The sequence below is a fragment of the Hippopotamus amphibius genome, chromosome 2, assembly GCF_030028045.1.
Source record: "Hippopotamus amphibius kiboko isolate mHipAmp2 chromosome 2, mHipAmp2.hap2, whole genome shotgun sequence".
Lineage (NCBI taxonomy): Eukaryota > Metazoa > Chordata > Mammalia > Artiodactyla > Hippopotamidae > Hippopotamus > Hippopotamus amphibius.
Genome location: NC_080187.1, coordinates 52217537 through 52230812, shown reverse-complemented (window position 1 = coordinate 52230812; position 13276 = coordinate 52217537). Strand labels below are relative to the sequence as shown.

The 13276-nt window shown below is 42.1% G+C and overlaps 1 protein-coding gene across 2 annotated transcripts in view; it reads left to right on the top strand.

The window, feature by feature from the left end:
* The window catches only part of GATA4 (GATA binding protein 4), a 43215-nt gene that overhangs the window by 1576 nt on the left and 28363 nt on the right, over positions 1–13276 (top strand). The window lies entirely within an intron of this gene.

The window sequence follows — 13276 nt, the reverse complement described above, 5'->3', positions numbered from 1 at the left end:
CAGAGGCGCTTCCTTGTAATGCCCGACTGAAGTGGAGACCTTGCCGCAGGTCCACGTGTTCAGCCTCCTCCTGTCCCGAGAGCTGGGATTAGAAATTACAGTCGTAATGGGCACAATTTTATAGCTCTTTTGAATGTCAGAGCTGGGAAGGATGGCAGGCGTCCGCCTCTTGCCCCCATTTACAGACGAACAAAATGAAGTCTGACGAGGAGGGGCTTCGGCGCTTTGGGCTGAGGGAGAAAGGAAGTGGCAACACTAGTTCAAAATGCAAATGACCTCTGGTCCTGTGGAATTTCAGGAAGAGATGGGATCGGGTTTGGATGGAGACGGCTTTTGTGGGGGAGGGGAAGCGCAGACTTGAGAAACAAAGTTACTATTTATTGACTACCTACTAAGTGCTAAATCCTTTCACATTTGTTCTCACTTTGGTGAGTAAAGCCTGGCCCTCCCAGGTTTCCAGTCTTGGGCCGGCTAAAAGGGCCCGGACTTTGAAGAGCTTTTAAGTTATTCTCTGACCCTGGGTGGCCTGGGAGGGTCCCCAGGGGTGTCCGGCCAAATACACATCTTCAGGTAAACTGATTAACCGTGGATGTGGCGCCGGAGCTTGGAGCTGTGGCTCCCAGTTTCCCCTCCCCCTCACTGGGGAGCCAGACGGCACCCCCCCGGGGAGGAGGCCCCGGCCCCCCTTCCCCAGGCTCCGGGGGCCTCTCGGAGGACCTTGAGAGATAGCTGGACAGCATCTCCATACAATGGCAGTTAGAGGTGGGAGTGCTGGGGGTGGGGCCCTTGCCCGCATTCTTAGAACTCTCCTGAGTTTTCTCTAGAACTCTCTCTAGAACTTCTATTTTAAAATAGGGAGGAATGGTCCACATAGTTTCACTTCTTTTAACTTGGGGGTGGGGAGGTAGCTTCCTAACCCCTGTAATCCTGGACTGAGAATTTGGTGCTTGGTTAGGGAAAAAAGAGAAGTTAGAAATCCAAAGATGGAGGATACTTTGTGGTCATGAGAGTTACAGCCACAACAGTGTTAAAAAAAAATACTGTGTGAGGAGTGCACACAGTGAGTATTTAGATTCCAAAATGTAACCCATACCAGGCAGGAGGGTATTGGAGTAAGTAATGTTTCCCACATTGCAGTGTCAACAAATGGTAAGCTGACCTTTAAAGAGGGTCTCCTTGCTGAGAAGTGTGGCCTGTCTTCCGGGTGCTCTGTGCTCTGTCCCACAAGTTCAGGAAGTCCCACCTGAAGACAGCCCTTGGGTCTGGCCAGGCAGTTGGATTTTCTCTTCTGTACACAGCCAAGTGTTTTAAGTGGTCAAATTATGAAAGGTTCCATGTTATCTATGTGAGGGGACAGGAGGCATGTTGAATTTGTTGGCATTCACATCTCCAGCATGTTCTGCAGGTGGCACTTACATAAAAACCAGTTAAAAGCAGCATATGTACATGTGCTTTTTACGTGTTCCTCCCATCACAGGGACCCTCCTGTAAATGCCTGGCAGCTTTATCGGGGGCCATCACTGGCATATTAACTGATGCTGAGTGATAGAAGGATGATGACAAGTGATTATTGGTTCCATGATATTTATTGAGAGCTTGGTGTGTGGAGTTGCCACCACATCCTAAGATTGCAATACGGTGCAGGGGTATAACAAAGGCAAGCCTAGATCCAGTTCTAGGTGCACCTGTGATCTTGGGCAAGGTACTTACCTCTCTCAGTCTCTTCTCTTTTTCTGTAACTACTTTTAGTATTGTTTTAAATTAGAAAAGTGAGGTTTGTGAACTACTTGGCTTTGGCACCTCATGAATGATGGCTGTTTTATTAAATAGTCACTAACATGCAGAATGACCAATTTTTCTGATTTTCTCAAGACTGAGGGGCTTTTTAAGATTAGGGATTTTTAGTGCTAAATCTAGGACAGGCCCCAACAAACAGAGGCAGTTGGTCACCCTAAACAGACATGAAGGTAGGTGAGTGACCCAGCAATGGGCTATGGCCTTGAGCTGAGAATGGAGGAAAGAAGACAGAGGTGTACTTCCCTCTGCCTAGGAATCTGGAAGCCTTCACCTAAGTGGTGCCATCTGCACTTGGCGTTGAAGGGTAAATAGAAGTTTGCCAGGAAAAGTACCTGCAATTTGAAAAAAAGAAAAAGAAAATGTATGTGCTTGTTTACTGTCACACTGTCTGGTACCATGAAATATTAGAACCCAGCTTGGCTTTTGTTTAAATAATGTATTTATCACCATAGGTGAAACCACACAGACTAACTCATCCTTCACTCAGAAACTGTTTTTAATTTTAATGAGGAGAAAGAGACCACCTTTATTTTTCTATGAAGTATTAAGCATTAGTATTAACAATAGTTCATATCCTGCCAGAGTTCTTTTGTTGGTTATTGGAATAAGGCAAAAACCAAAGTAATAAAAGCAAACAGGGGCCTCTTTAGAGCTCTGGACTTAGGGTGGAAGGAATTACTCCACCTTGACTGCAGTGTATATAAACTTTAATTCATTCCAAGTTCAATATGAGCCCTGACACAACCGTTGAATTCGCGAATTAGGCTGCACTGATGGAATTCTGTGACCTTACTGAGGCCAGGTACAGAGTCTCACTGGTGTTAAGTGCCTGGCACATGCTGGGCACTTAGCAAATATTTCAGTGTAGATCCAGGAGGGAGTTGCCGCAGTCCTTTGCCCAGGTCAAACCACACACCACTGCTGCTGAAGAGGCCAGCCGAAGAGGCATGGGGAGGAGTGAGCCAGGTGGGAGAGGGTTCTGGAAACCTTGGGAAACCACTGGAGAAGTCCCAGGGTGGGTCAGAGAGGGAGAGAGTGTGTACAGATATCTAAAAGGCAGAAGTCTATGGTCTTTTAACTTTGTGTTGCTCTAGGTGAGCAGATGTGTTAGGTATGAGAAGAACACTTTTGCACACAGGATTGTAGTTGTTGAAATGGGTTATGGCCTGTCTTAATCATGAACCCCTGGGCATTGAAAATGCTTAAGGAGACACTGCGTGGCCATCTACCAGTGGAGCTGTGCTGGGGACTCTTCATTTCAAGGGCTTGGGTGCACACTGGCGTGCATGTGAGTTAGCTGTGGCGGGATAATACAGCTGTCTCCTTTTAGAGAACCCAGTCACGGTTGTTACATAGGCATATCCATTTGTCAGAACTCATGGACACGTACTATTAAAATGGGAGTATTTTATTGTGTGTACATTACACCACAATAAAGTTGATTATTTGTACCAATTAATACTTAAGGCTGAAAAGGAAACTGGAAATTATATAGGAACATGCCTTAAAGAAAATAACATTGTGGTAGATGTTACTGGAAAAGTTATGAAAATATATTTTATGATGGAATAACAATTCTTTTGTGTAACAGAAAAACAAGCAATTATATTTTCAAAGGATCTCAACAATTTTGAATGATTTAAGGGTTGATTAAAAAAAAGAAAACAATGAAATGAATGTATATCACTCTGCATTAGCCACATGGTTTGTTTGAAAGCTTTGTCTCATTCACGGCAGCGTTCTAGGAGTTTGTTTCTGGTGCAGGTCAGTGGAAAACTCTGAAGTGTTTTCTGGATCTTTTGGGGACTGCTTATCAGTTAAGCCAGTTGGTTTCAGAGCCAGTTCATTTACGTAGGGAACTTCATGAGATCAACTTGTAAGTAGCTTGTTTGGCTAGAGAATGATTCGTCAGTCTTTGAGAAACCAAAGTTGTTTAACTTTCCGGTTACCACCCTGAGCAGGTCAGTCAGAGCCGGGACTGGTCTGTGGTGCTGGCTTGAGAACCAATTAAATGGGGACAGTGTGTGTGTTGCGGGGAGCCTGGGTATGTCACTGCTTCTAGTGAGATCTGTCACCTGCCCAATTGTGTCCCATCGAAAGGTCAAGCCACATTTGTTAGGTACTTTCTAAGCACTCAGGTGGAATGATGCACAGGAGACAGTTTTAGATAACACTTTCTTTGGTATCCCTCCCTTTTTTTTTTTTTTTTTTTTTTAACTTAAATGAGCTAAGAAAACAAACATAGTCTGAGGTGTGGGGAAACAGGAACTCTGATACCTGTGGATGGGAGTGTAAATTGGTACAGCCTTCATGAAGAGCCCTTTGTGATATCTGACAAATTACAAAGTTGATACCCTTGACTTAGAAATTTAACTTCTAGGGATTTATTCTACAAACATATGAGCACATTAACACTTGCAGCACTGTTTGTCTTTGGAAATAATTATTCCAACCAAAATTGGGAATAATCTAAATGCACATTATTAGGGGACTGTTGTATACATATGGTGCATACAAACAATAGGATATCTTGTGCATAAAATATTAGGAAGCTCATTAGGTAACGGTATGAAATCCTCTTCAAGACATTTATAAGTGCAGGATCTGTGTACAGCACTGTATTTGTGTAAAAAAAGAGAAGAAAAGATTATGTGCATTTGAAAATACTTAATTTCTCTCTGGAAGTCTTCACAAGGAATTTGTAACATTGATTGCCCATCAGGAATATCTGGAAAAGTGAGGGGAAAAGGTGGGAAAGGGCTTTCACCATATATGCCTAGGAATTTTTGAACTTTTAACCATCTTAACCATTTCCCATTGTCATTTCTGTGCTTCTTTATTAATCCATTAAATAACAAGGAAATACTGGGAAGTTAAAGTTAAGATTTACTTTTTTTATTTTTATCATCTTAATCATTTTTAAGTGTACAGTTCAGTAGTGTTAAGTTGTTTATATTGTCGTAAAACAGATTTTCAGAATTTTTTTTGTCTTGCAAAGCTGAAACTCTATACTCATTAAACAACAACTCCAGATTTCACCCTCCCCCAGCCCTTGGTAACAGCCATTCTGTCTCTGTGAGTTTGACTTCTTTAGATCCTTTATATAAGTGGAAATCATACAGTATTCATTGTTTTGTAACTGGCTAATTTCACTTGGCATAATGCCCTCCAGGTCCATCCATGTCGTAGCCTGTGATATGCTGAGTACTATTTTTAATGCTGACTACTGCTCCATTGTGTGTATGGGCCGCATTTTCTTTATTCATCCCTCTGTCTTGGACACTTGAGTTGTTTCCTCCTCTTGACTTGTGAATAGTGCTGCTGTGGACCTGGGTGTTCAAACAGAACCTTTTGAATTTTGAGCCATGTGACTATATTACCAACTTAAAAAAAATAAATTTTTAAAGAGACATAAGTACATGAATTAACTTCCTGAAAGTCTCCCTCCTTTTTTTTTAAAAATAGGGCTCTCTATTTAGAGTTTATGGATGCACAGGAAAAGTACTCTAAAACATGAATTGTTGTTTATTGAAGTTGGCTTTTGGTTTTTGCTTATCCAACAGGAGATTGCTTTACCAAGGGGTCAAAAAAACCCTTATCCTACTCTCAATAATGTCTTCTGGGAGCAGATCTCAGTCCGCAGTTGTCAGATTCCCCCCCCACCCCACCCCACTGACCTGACTTCCTAAGATTCCCTCTTGAGCACAGACACTGGCAGCCTTTCGTGGTGTGGGCACTCCTCCCTCAAGTTATATTGGGGCTAGACCCGGAAAACCACTAACCTAGGACAGTGATGAGATTGTATTAGAAAAACAAATTACCTTCTCTGGGGTGAGGTAAGTTAAGTCTTTTAACCAATTCTTTTCAGCCTGTCCTTTTAAGACCTTTGAGTTGTACTGAATTTAGAGCTGAAGCAGGTTGCAAACCTTACTGCTTCTATTTGCATAAGAAAGAGGAAGGACCACTGGTTTTTCCTTTGCCTTGCTCTAGAAGCAGGCAGTTCTCCTAGCAGGTCCTGGGATGCTGCTGTTTTAAGATCTTGAAGGGGCCTTTTTGACATCTGAAAGTGTTTGTTTGCTGGTGACTTCTTTGACATGCAATCCTGCATAAGGTGCAGGTGATAAGGCCCTCTCATGGCTTGGGAATGAGTATCACTCTGTTATATTGACCTTCTATGGCCCATGACATGGTCTCATGTAACACACTCCAGGGAGAATTATTTATATGTCTTATTGGCTACTATAGAACTACTGTTTTGTCTTCTGAAGAAGATAAGGGAAAATAATATGAGTAGGGTTATAATAGGAATAACCTCTGATCTGTTTTAATTTATACAAAATAAGTTTACATTTGGGTACATTAATGTTTGTAAACCAGCTAACAACTTTCAACTTTTTAGGAATAGGAACCTATATCTTGTACTATGTGTATATATGCCTGTATCATGCACTATGCATACATGCAAGTAAGTTGGATCCTTTCCTCAAGGGTCCATGAGGAAGCTGTCAGGTGACAGGGACTTTTAAGTCCTTGAGAATTAGATATTGTGATCTCCATTTTGCAGAAGAGGAAAGTGATGCTCAGAATGATTAATGTACCCCAGTTCCCGCTGGTAGTAAGCAACAGCTCTAGCTTAGAACCCAGGTAAGTCCCACTTCTAGGACCATGCTTTCTCCCTATTTACCACCCTTTGCATTTGCCAAGTTTATGGGCACTCATCCCTTCAGATCCAGAAGGTGTATGGTGGTGGAAGGACTCAAACTTAAGGAGTTTCCATTACTTTGTTCTTCACCTTCTCCCTCTCCCCCACGGGGTTTCTCTTCTGTGTTTTCCTGTTTCCCACCAATGTCTCTCTGTCTCATTCTGATGCTGCAGAACTTGCGATGCCAGGAATCCCTGCCTCGCACAAGCTTCCTTTCAGCATCCTGATTCAGGTATATGCAGAATTAAAGAGAGGTTGCCCAGAATTCAGACCCTCCAAACTAGAAGATTCTTCTTACTCTGGGGGGACTGCTGGCCACATAAGAAGAGCAAAACCGTATGGCTCTCTCAAAAATCCCTTTCCTTAAAGAAAACTAGAACCATCTCCTCCATATTCCCTTTTCTCCGAAGGTTGGAACTGAGAAAAGAGCCGAATCACAGTGATTATATTTTTTAATGAAGGTGAAAATAGGGGCATGGATCAAGATACTGGATAAAACCTCAGGCCGGAAGAGCCCACGGAATTGGTCTGAGCTGATCACAGAAGCCATCAGTGGAAGCTTTCTCATTTCTGGCAGGGAGCCTAGGGTTTTATCTATTGCTGCTCTGTAATCAGAACTGAGCCTGGATATTCAACCCCCTTATCTGAATGAAGAGAATTTGGTTTTCTGGCCTTCAGGACTTTGCAGGAGCCCCCAGGTTGCCTTCATGTCTTTAAATATCTCTTTTTTTTCTTCCAAAGAAGGAATATAATCCAGATATGGTTCACCTTCTGCAAGTGGAATGAACGTGAGGCTGTCTTTCACCCTGTGTTGAATCGTCATAGATGGACTTTATTTTGGAGGATGAGAAATCAAGGCGTTACCACCAGAATTTGAGGATTATTAAGCTGCAGGCTTTGGGATGCCTCAGTCGCAGATGCACTTTTGTTTCTTAAAATTGAATTTGGTCCTTAAAGTATTTTTTTTAATCTTCCTTTTTTCTTCCTAGTTTAAATCTCCATTTCTACATCTAGAAATCCAGGCAGACTTTATCAGCTCCATTCAGTATTGATCGATAGCAACTGGTGAGCAGGTTAATTATAATCACAGAATAAACGCTGAAGTCTCAAAGTTCACCACTTTTGCAATGTTTCCAAACCCCTCGGGGACCATGCCAAGAGACTCTCATTGACACATTCAGAGCAGGTGTGGGAGTTTGAACCTGGGCAGACAATCGGATCTGATTCAAGACAGCTCAATTTGGCTTCTTATCTGCAGCTTTTCCTATCTTACGATGTCTGTCATTTCAGATAAAAAAAAGTTTGGTCAATTGAGCTGGGAAATTGCAAGCTACATTTTCTTCTGATAAAAGTTTTCTAGTTGCTGTTTTATCAGATTGGGTTGAAATTGTGTGTGTTTCTGTCAAGGTCTGCAATGACCTTTTCAGATATTTTATCAGGTATTAGGTGGGGAAACTTTTTTTTTTTCTTTCTTCGACCTAGCAGAGAATGACCTGACTTCCAAGATCATAAATCAAACCAGGTAAAGAGAGGCAATAATGCAGGTTACAAAATTGAGTAGGTGGGGGAAAACAAACAACAAATAAAACCTTTCGCTAGCATATAGAGAGAACTTAACTTGACCCTAAATAAAGAATGTGGTTCTCACAGTGTACACTTAATAGGAAAATACTGCTTATTTGAAAAAAGAAACTGTTTTCCAGGTCAAAGATGGCTTCAGAAAAACAAACAGTTTTTTTGTTTTGTTTTTTTCAAATAGTATCAGTAAAACTTAATTATTTTTCTTTTATTAAACTCAGTGTATATTTACTATGGAGAAATGAAAAACTCATATAAACCAATGCACAGAGTTTGTAATCTTACCATCCAAAGATAACCACTGTTAGGCATTCATCCTTGACTTCTTAGTTACCATACATATACAGGCATGTGTATATCTATGTATTTAAACAGTCATAAAAGTTACTGTTTAGTTATTTCAACATTGAAGAAAGTTTTTATAAGATTAGTGACCCAGACTGGCTCCTAAAGCCTGATCCCTTAAATAAAGCAAAACTGGGAAATTGACTGAAAGAACTGCCAATAATAAATAGCCAATCAAAGGGGAGAGTTGTGTGTAAAACACAGTTTTTCAATCTTATAGTATGTTATGTTTGGGCGTTTTAAAGCTAGAGCATATGTATAAGTTTTAAGTGGTTGCCCTCTTGAAGTGAGGTGACCAGCTGCAGGATGTGTTGATTTGTGAGGCTCTGATTTGCTGGGAAATGTGAGCAAGTAGCTTTCAACCTGCTTTTTAGAAGGGGTGGTCAGTGAGGTGAAAGTGCATCAGTTCTGCACCCAGCATCCCTGGGATCTTGTCCCCTGCTCTCATCTTCCTGCTGTGTGACTTTGGACAACTTATAAAGCCCCTCTGAGCTTGAGTATCTGCATTGGTAGGGTTAAGAAATCAGGCCAGGCACACAAACAGTGAGAAGGGGTATTAAAAAATCCAGGGTCTGGGGACTTCCCTGGTTGTCCAGTGGTTAGGACTCCGCACTCTCACTGCCCTGGGCCTGGGTTCAATCCCTGGTTGGGGAACTAAGATCCCGCAAGCCAAATAAAATCCAGGGTTTGAATGCAGCGCCCATGACAGTCATTCATGCTGGCTTTGTCTTTCCTCACAGCAGAGCTACCATAGTAACATGTCACCTTCCTGAGCTTGCCTGGCATTCACATGACTTCATGCAGTCTGTGTAGAGCAGGTTTCCATGGCTACCTGCCTCATTTTAAGCAATAGTATCTGTGAAATTTTGATTGATGGACTGCTTTAATTTTTTTCTTATACATAATAAAATACTTAAATACTAAAATGTAAAAACAACGGTGGGAAACCATAGGTTAAATGACCTCAGAGTTGGTCTCAGTTTGTTGTTCCTTTGGTTGTGTTTTTCTGTTATTAGCTGAACCCATTCAGTGTCTGAGGTTCCCGGAGGCCGTGGAGATCCTCAGAGGGTAGAGCTCTGTTACAGACCCCAGTACCAGACACATTTGCCTCATCAGCCGACCAGCCAACAAATATTTTTTTCCTGCTTCCTTTGAGCTGAGTACATGAAGTGAGGATCTGAGTGTAAGGAGAACTGTAGCAGGGTAAATCTGGGTTCCACGGAGGCCTAGGATGCTTAAACCAATACACACCAGGCTTCCTGGAGGAGTGGACTCTACAGGGAGTCTAAAACAGTGATTAGAAGTTTGCTGCATTGGAGGAAGGACATGGTAAGCTGAGGACATCTCTTGAGTTGGCTCTTCTGCAGAGTTGGCAGAGGTGGGAGAGGGGCGTGTACATGCGGCCAGCAGAGGCATCTGGAGAGTTTGGACTTGGCCTTGGAAAGAGAAGACTTAGACAGTGGAGGGGGAGGATTCAAGCAGCATTTTGGATACATCACTTTGGTTTTTAGTGTAGAAAGGCTAAAAATAGTGGCTCTTGTTTGCTTTGTTTTTGCCTCACCCTTGCAAGGTGATGAACGCCTTCCCTCTGCATTTCTGCACCCGTTCCCAATTGGAGAAAGATCTCTGGTGGAAAGGAAGCGACATGCTACAAGGATGTTACGGAGGAGTGGTGTGTTGTGCATGCTTTAGCAGTAGGGCACAGTGCAGCTGTGTGGCTTGTGTCCAGGCTGAAGCAGGAGAAGGGGCAAAAATCCAGGCTGATTCTAGTTCCCAAACCAGATCCCTGCCCTGGGAGGGATGGGGACGTGGCTAATCTGACCTCAGAGGTGGGGTCCCACCCTCTTCTTCTCAGTGATTCTGTCCCTAAAGGTGAGGTGTAAAGGGCCGGGAGTGGCCTGAATAGGAACACAGATAATTTCAGGGGAAAATACTGTTTATGCACGTGTGCAAAGCCAGACGCCACAGCACCTACCTCCCAGGAGGGTTAGAGGTAAAGATGAAGATTTTAAGTTCAATTCTTGCCTTTTAAACAAGGTTTTTTTTGTTTTGTTTTGTTTGTTTGTTTGTTTTAATATGTTAAATTTCAAACATGCAGAAGTTACAGAGTAACTACTCATCCCTCAGCTTCAACAAATGTCAACTCAGGGCCAGCTGTATTTCATCTGTATCCCCCCCACATCCCCCTACACTATGTTATTTTGAAAGAAGTTCCAGACAACTTGTCATTTTATCTCTAAATACTTCTGTCTGTATCTCTAAAAGATATAAGGACACTTAAAAGAAAAAAAAAACCATGGCCCCAGGACCAGTATCACTCTGATACAAATTAACCACCCCTCCTTAATATCATTAAATATCCAATCAGTATTCAAATTTCCCATTTATCTAATTTTCTTTACCAATTTGTTCAGATGGGGATCTAAATAAGGGCCATACATTGCCTCTGTTGATGTGTCTCTTAAGTTTCTTTTAACCTATAGTTCCCCTTTCACTCTTCTTCTTGGAATATATTTGCTAAAGAAACTAGGCTTTTCCCATAGGTTTCCCACAGCCTGGATTTTGTTGAGTGTGTTCTCCTCATTTAACATGTTGTTCCTCTGTGCCCTGTTTTTCATATAAATCTGTGATTGGACAAATAGGTGAGATTACATTCAGTAGCCATTGGTGGTCAGTGCCTAGATCCATTTTCATCTGCAGTTGCAAATGGTGACATTCTAATGCTCTTATTCCTTCTTCATTTATTAGCTGAAATACATGTATTAACAGTAAAAATTTTTTTAATTAGTTTATCAAATATTTGGTTACCCTGAGATACAGTTTACATAGGAAAGGCAGGATAAATGTTTGCTTCTTTCACTTTACTTTTCAGTGTTCAAAATAATGAATTAGTTCCCTAGCATCCTTCCAGGATTACCAATGAAATAGAAACGTTTTAGTATCATTAAGAACTCATGGATTTAAAAATATATGATGTGTTTTATGCCATGTCCTTATTATCCTGATTGATGTTCACATTGTCCCAGCTTTTGCCAGTGGAAACTTGTTCAAATTGGCTCCTGAGTTCTTTTGACAAAGTCTTGGTTTGATCCTTTCCTGCTTTCCATACTACAAAATGTGCCAAGCTCTTTTATGCATTTTCTTCTCCCAGACCTGGTTTTGGCCATCTTTCCGAGAAACTCTGGCTCCTTTTAGTGAGAAATGGTATTTGGACACCACTCTTAGAGTTGGCTCTGCTGGTTGTGCTTTTTGTTATTGAGTTAGTCATTCAATATAGAGAGTTAGGAAATACTTCCCCCCGTCCACCTGAAGATAAGATAAAATACATCATGTGTTGATGCTAATACTTCCAGTTCAAATTTAGGACTGAAAGGCTTTCACTTCCCTTTATGCATCTTTTTTTTTTTTTAACTATCGTAAGATATACACAACATAAAATTGGCCTTTTTTGCAATTTTTAAGTGTCATTTCAGTGGCATTAAGTGTGTCTACATTTTTGTGCATCCATCACCACCATCCATCTCCAGAACTTTTTCATCCCCCCTCCCCAATGAAACTCTGTCCATTTCCGCCTCTCCCTAGCCTCTGGCAACCACCATTTTCTTGTCTGTCTCTAGGAATTTGACTATTCTAATTACCTCATGTAAGTGGAATCATACAGTGTTTGTCCTTTTGTGTCTGGATTATTTCACTTAGCATATGTCTGTAGGGTTCATCCATGTTGTGACATGTATCAGAATTTCCTTCCTTTTCAAGACTGAATAACATTCCATTATATGGGTAAAATACATTTTGTTTAGCCATTCCTCTGTTCATGGACACTTGGGTTGCTTCCGCCTTTTGGCTATTGTGAATCATGCTGTTTGTACACAGTGTACCAATATCTATTTGAGTCCTGCTTTCATTTCTTTTGGAAATATACTGAGAAGTGGAATTGCTGGATCTTGTGGTAATTGTGTGTGGTTTTGAGGTAGCACCATACTGTTGTTTCCATGGCAACTGCACCATTTTACATCTTTCATGCATCTTTACGTCTTTAAATTTTTCTCATCCACAGCAAGCATCTCATTCGCAAAAACCCCAATGTAATTCCTCGTTTGCTTTATGCCGTAACATCTGTAGAGTCTGAGAGAAACAGTACCAATGCTAACACTGACACTCAGTTACTGAAACTTGCTCTGTCTGTCTGTGTTGGTCATTCCTTGCCTTTTGACTTCAGGTTTGCCTCCAGTGATTCCAGCTCTTGGCTTTGGGCTCCTCTGCAACTACATGAGCTGGTTGCTCGTGGCGACTCCCCCTGCCTCCTGCTCCTTGACACAGTGCTCCACCCTAGAGGGCCACCTTGGGCATCTTGAACTTCATCCCCCACATCTTAGACCTTTTCTCAGTGCTCCAGCAGCCTGGTTCTCCTTTAGGGACTGGCAAGGTTGACATGGTGGGGACAGATGTGGAGGGCCTTGAAGATCAGGCAGAGGAGTTTTGGACTTTATGGATAGAGGGCAAACATAATTGAAGCAGTAAATTGGGAATATGTACACATGGAGAGGTGTGTGTGTGTGTGTGTGTGTGTGAGAGAGAGAGAGAGGCTGGCATGGAGACAGAAGGCAGCTGGTTCAGTTAGAGGCTGCCAGAGGCTTTCTGTAGGCTGGAGAACGATGAGTCATGGCAGAGGATGTGAAGGAAAGGCCCCAGGCATCACCAGGGCAGACTGGCCCCGGAAAGACACGGGCAAAGACAGTGGTATGTGTCAGACAGCTGCCGTGCACCTCTCATCCCCCAGTTTACATGGGCTGGGGGTGGTCATCCCCATGACCCCGTGCAGAGGTGGCATCTGAGTTTGCTTCCCTTGTCTGG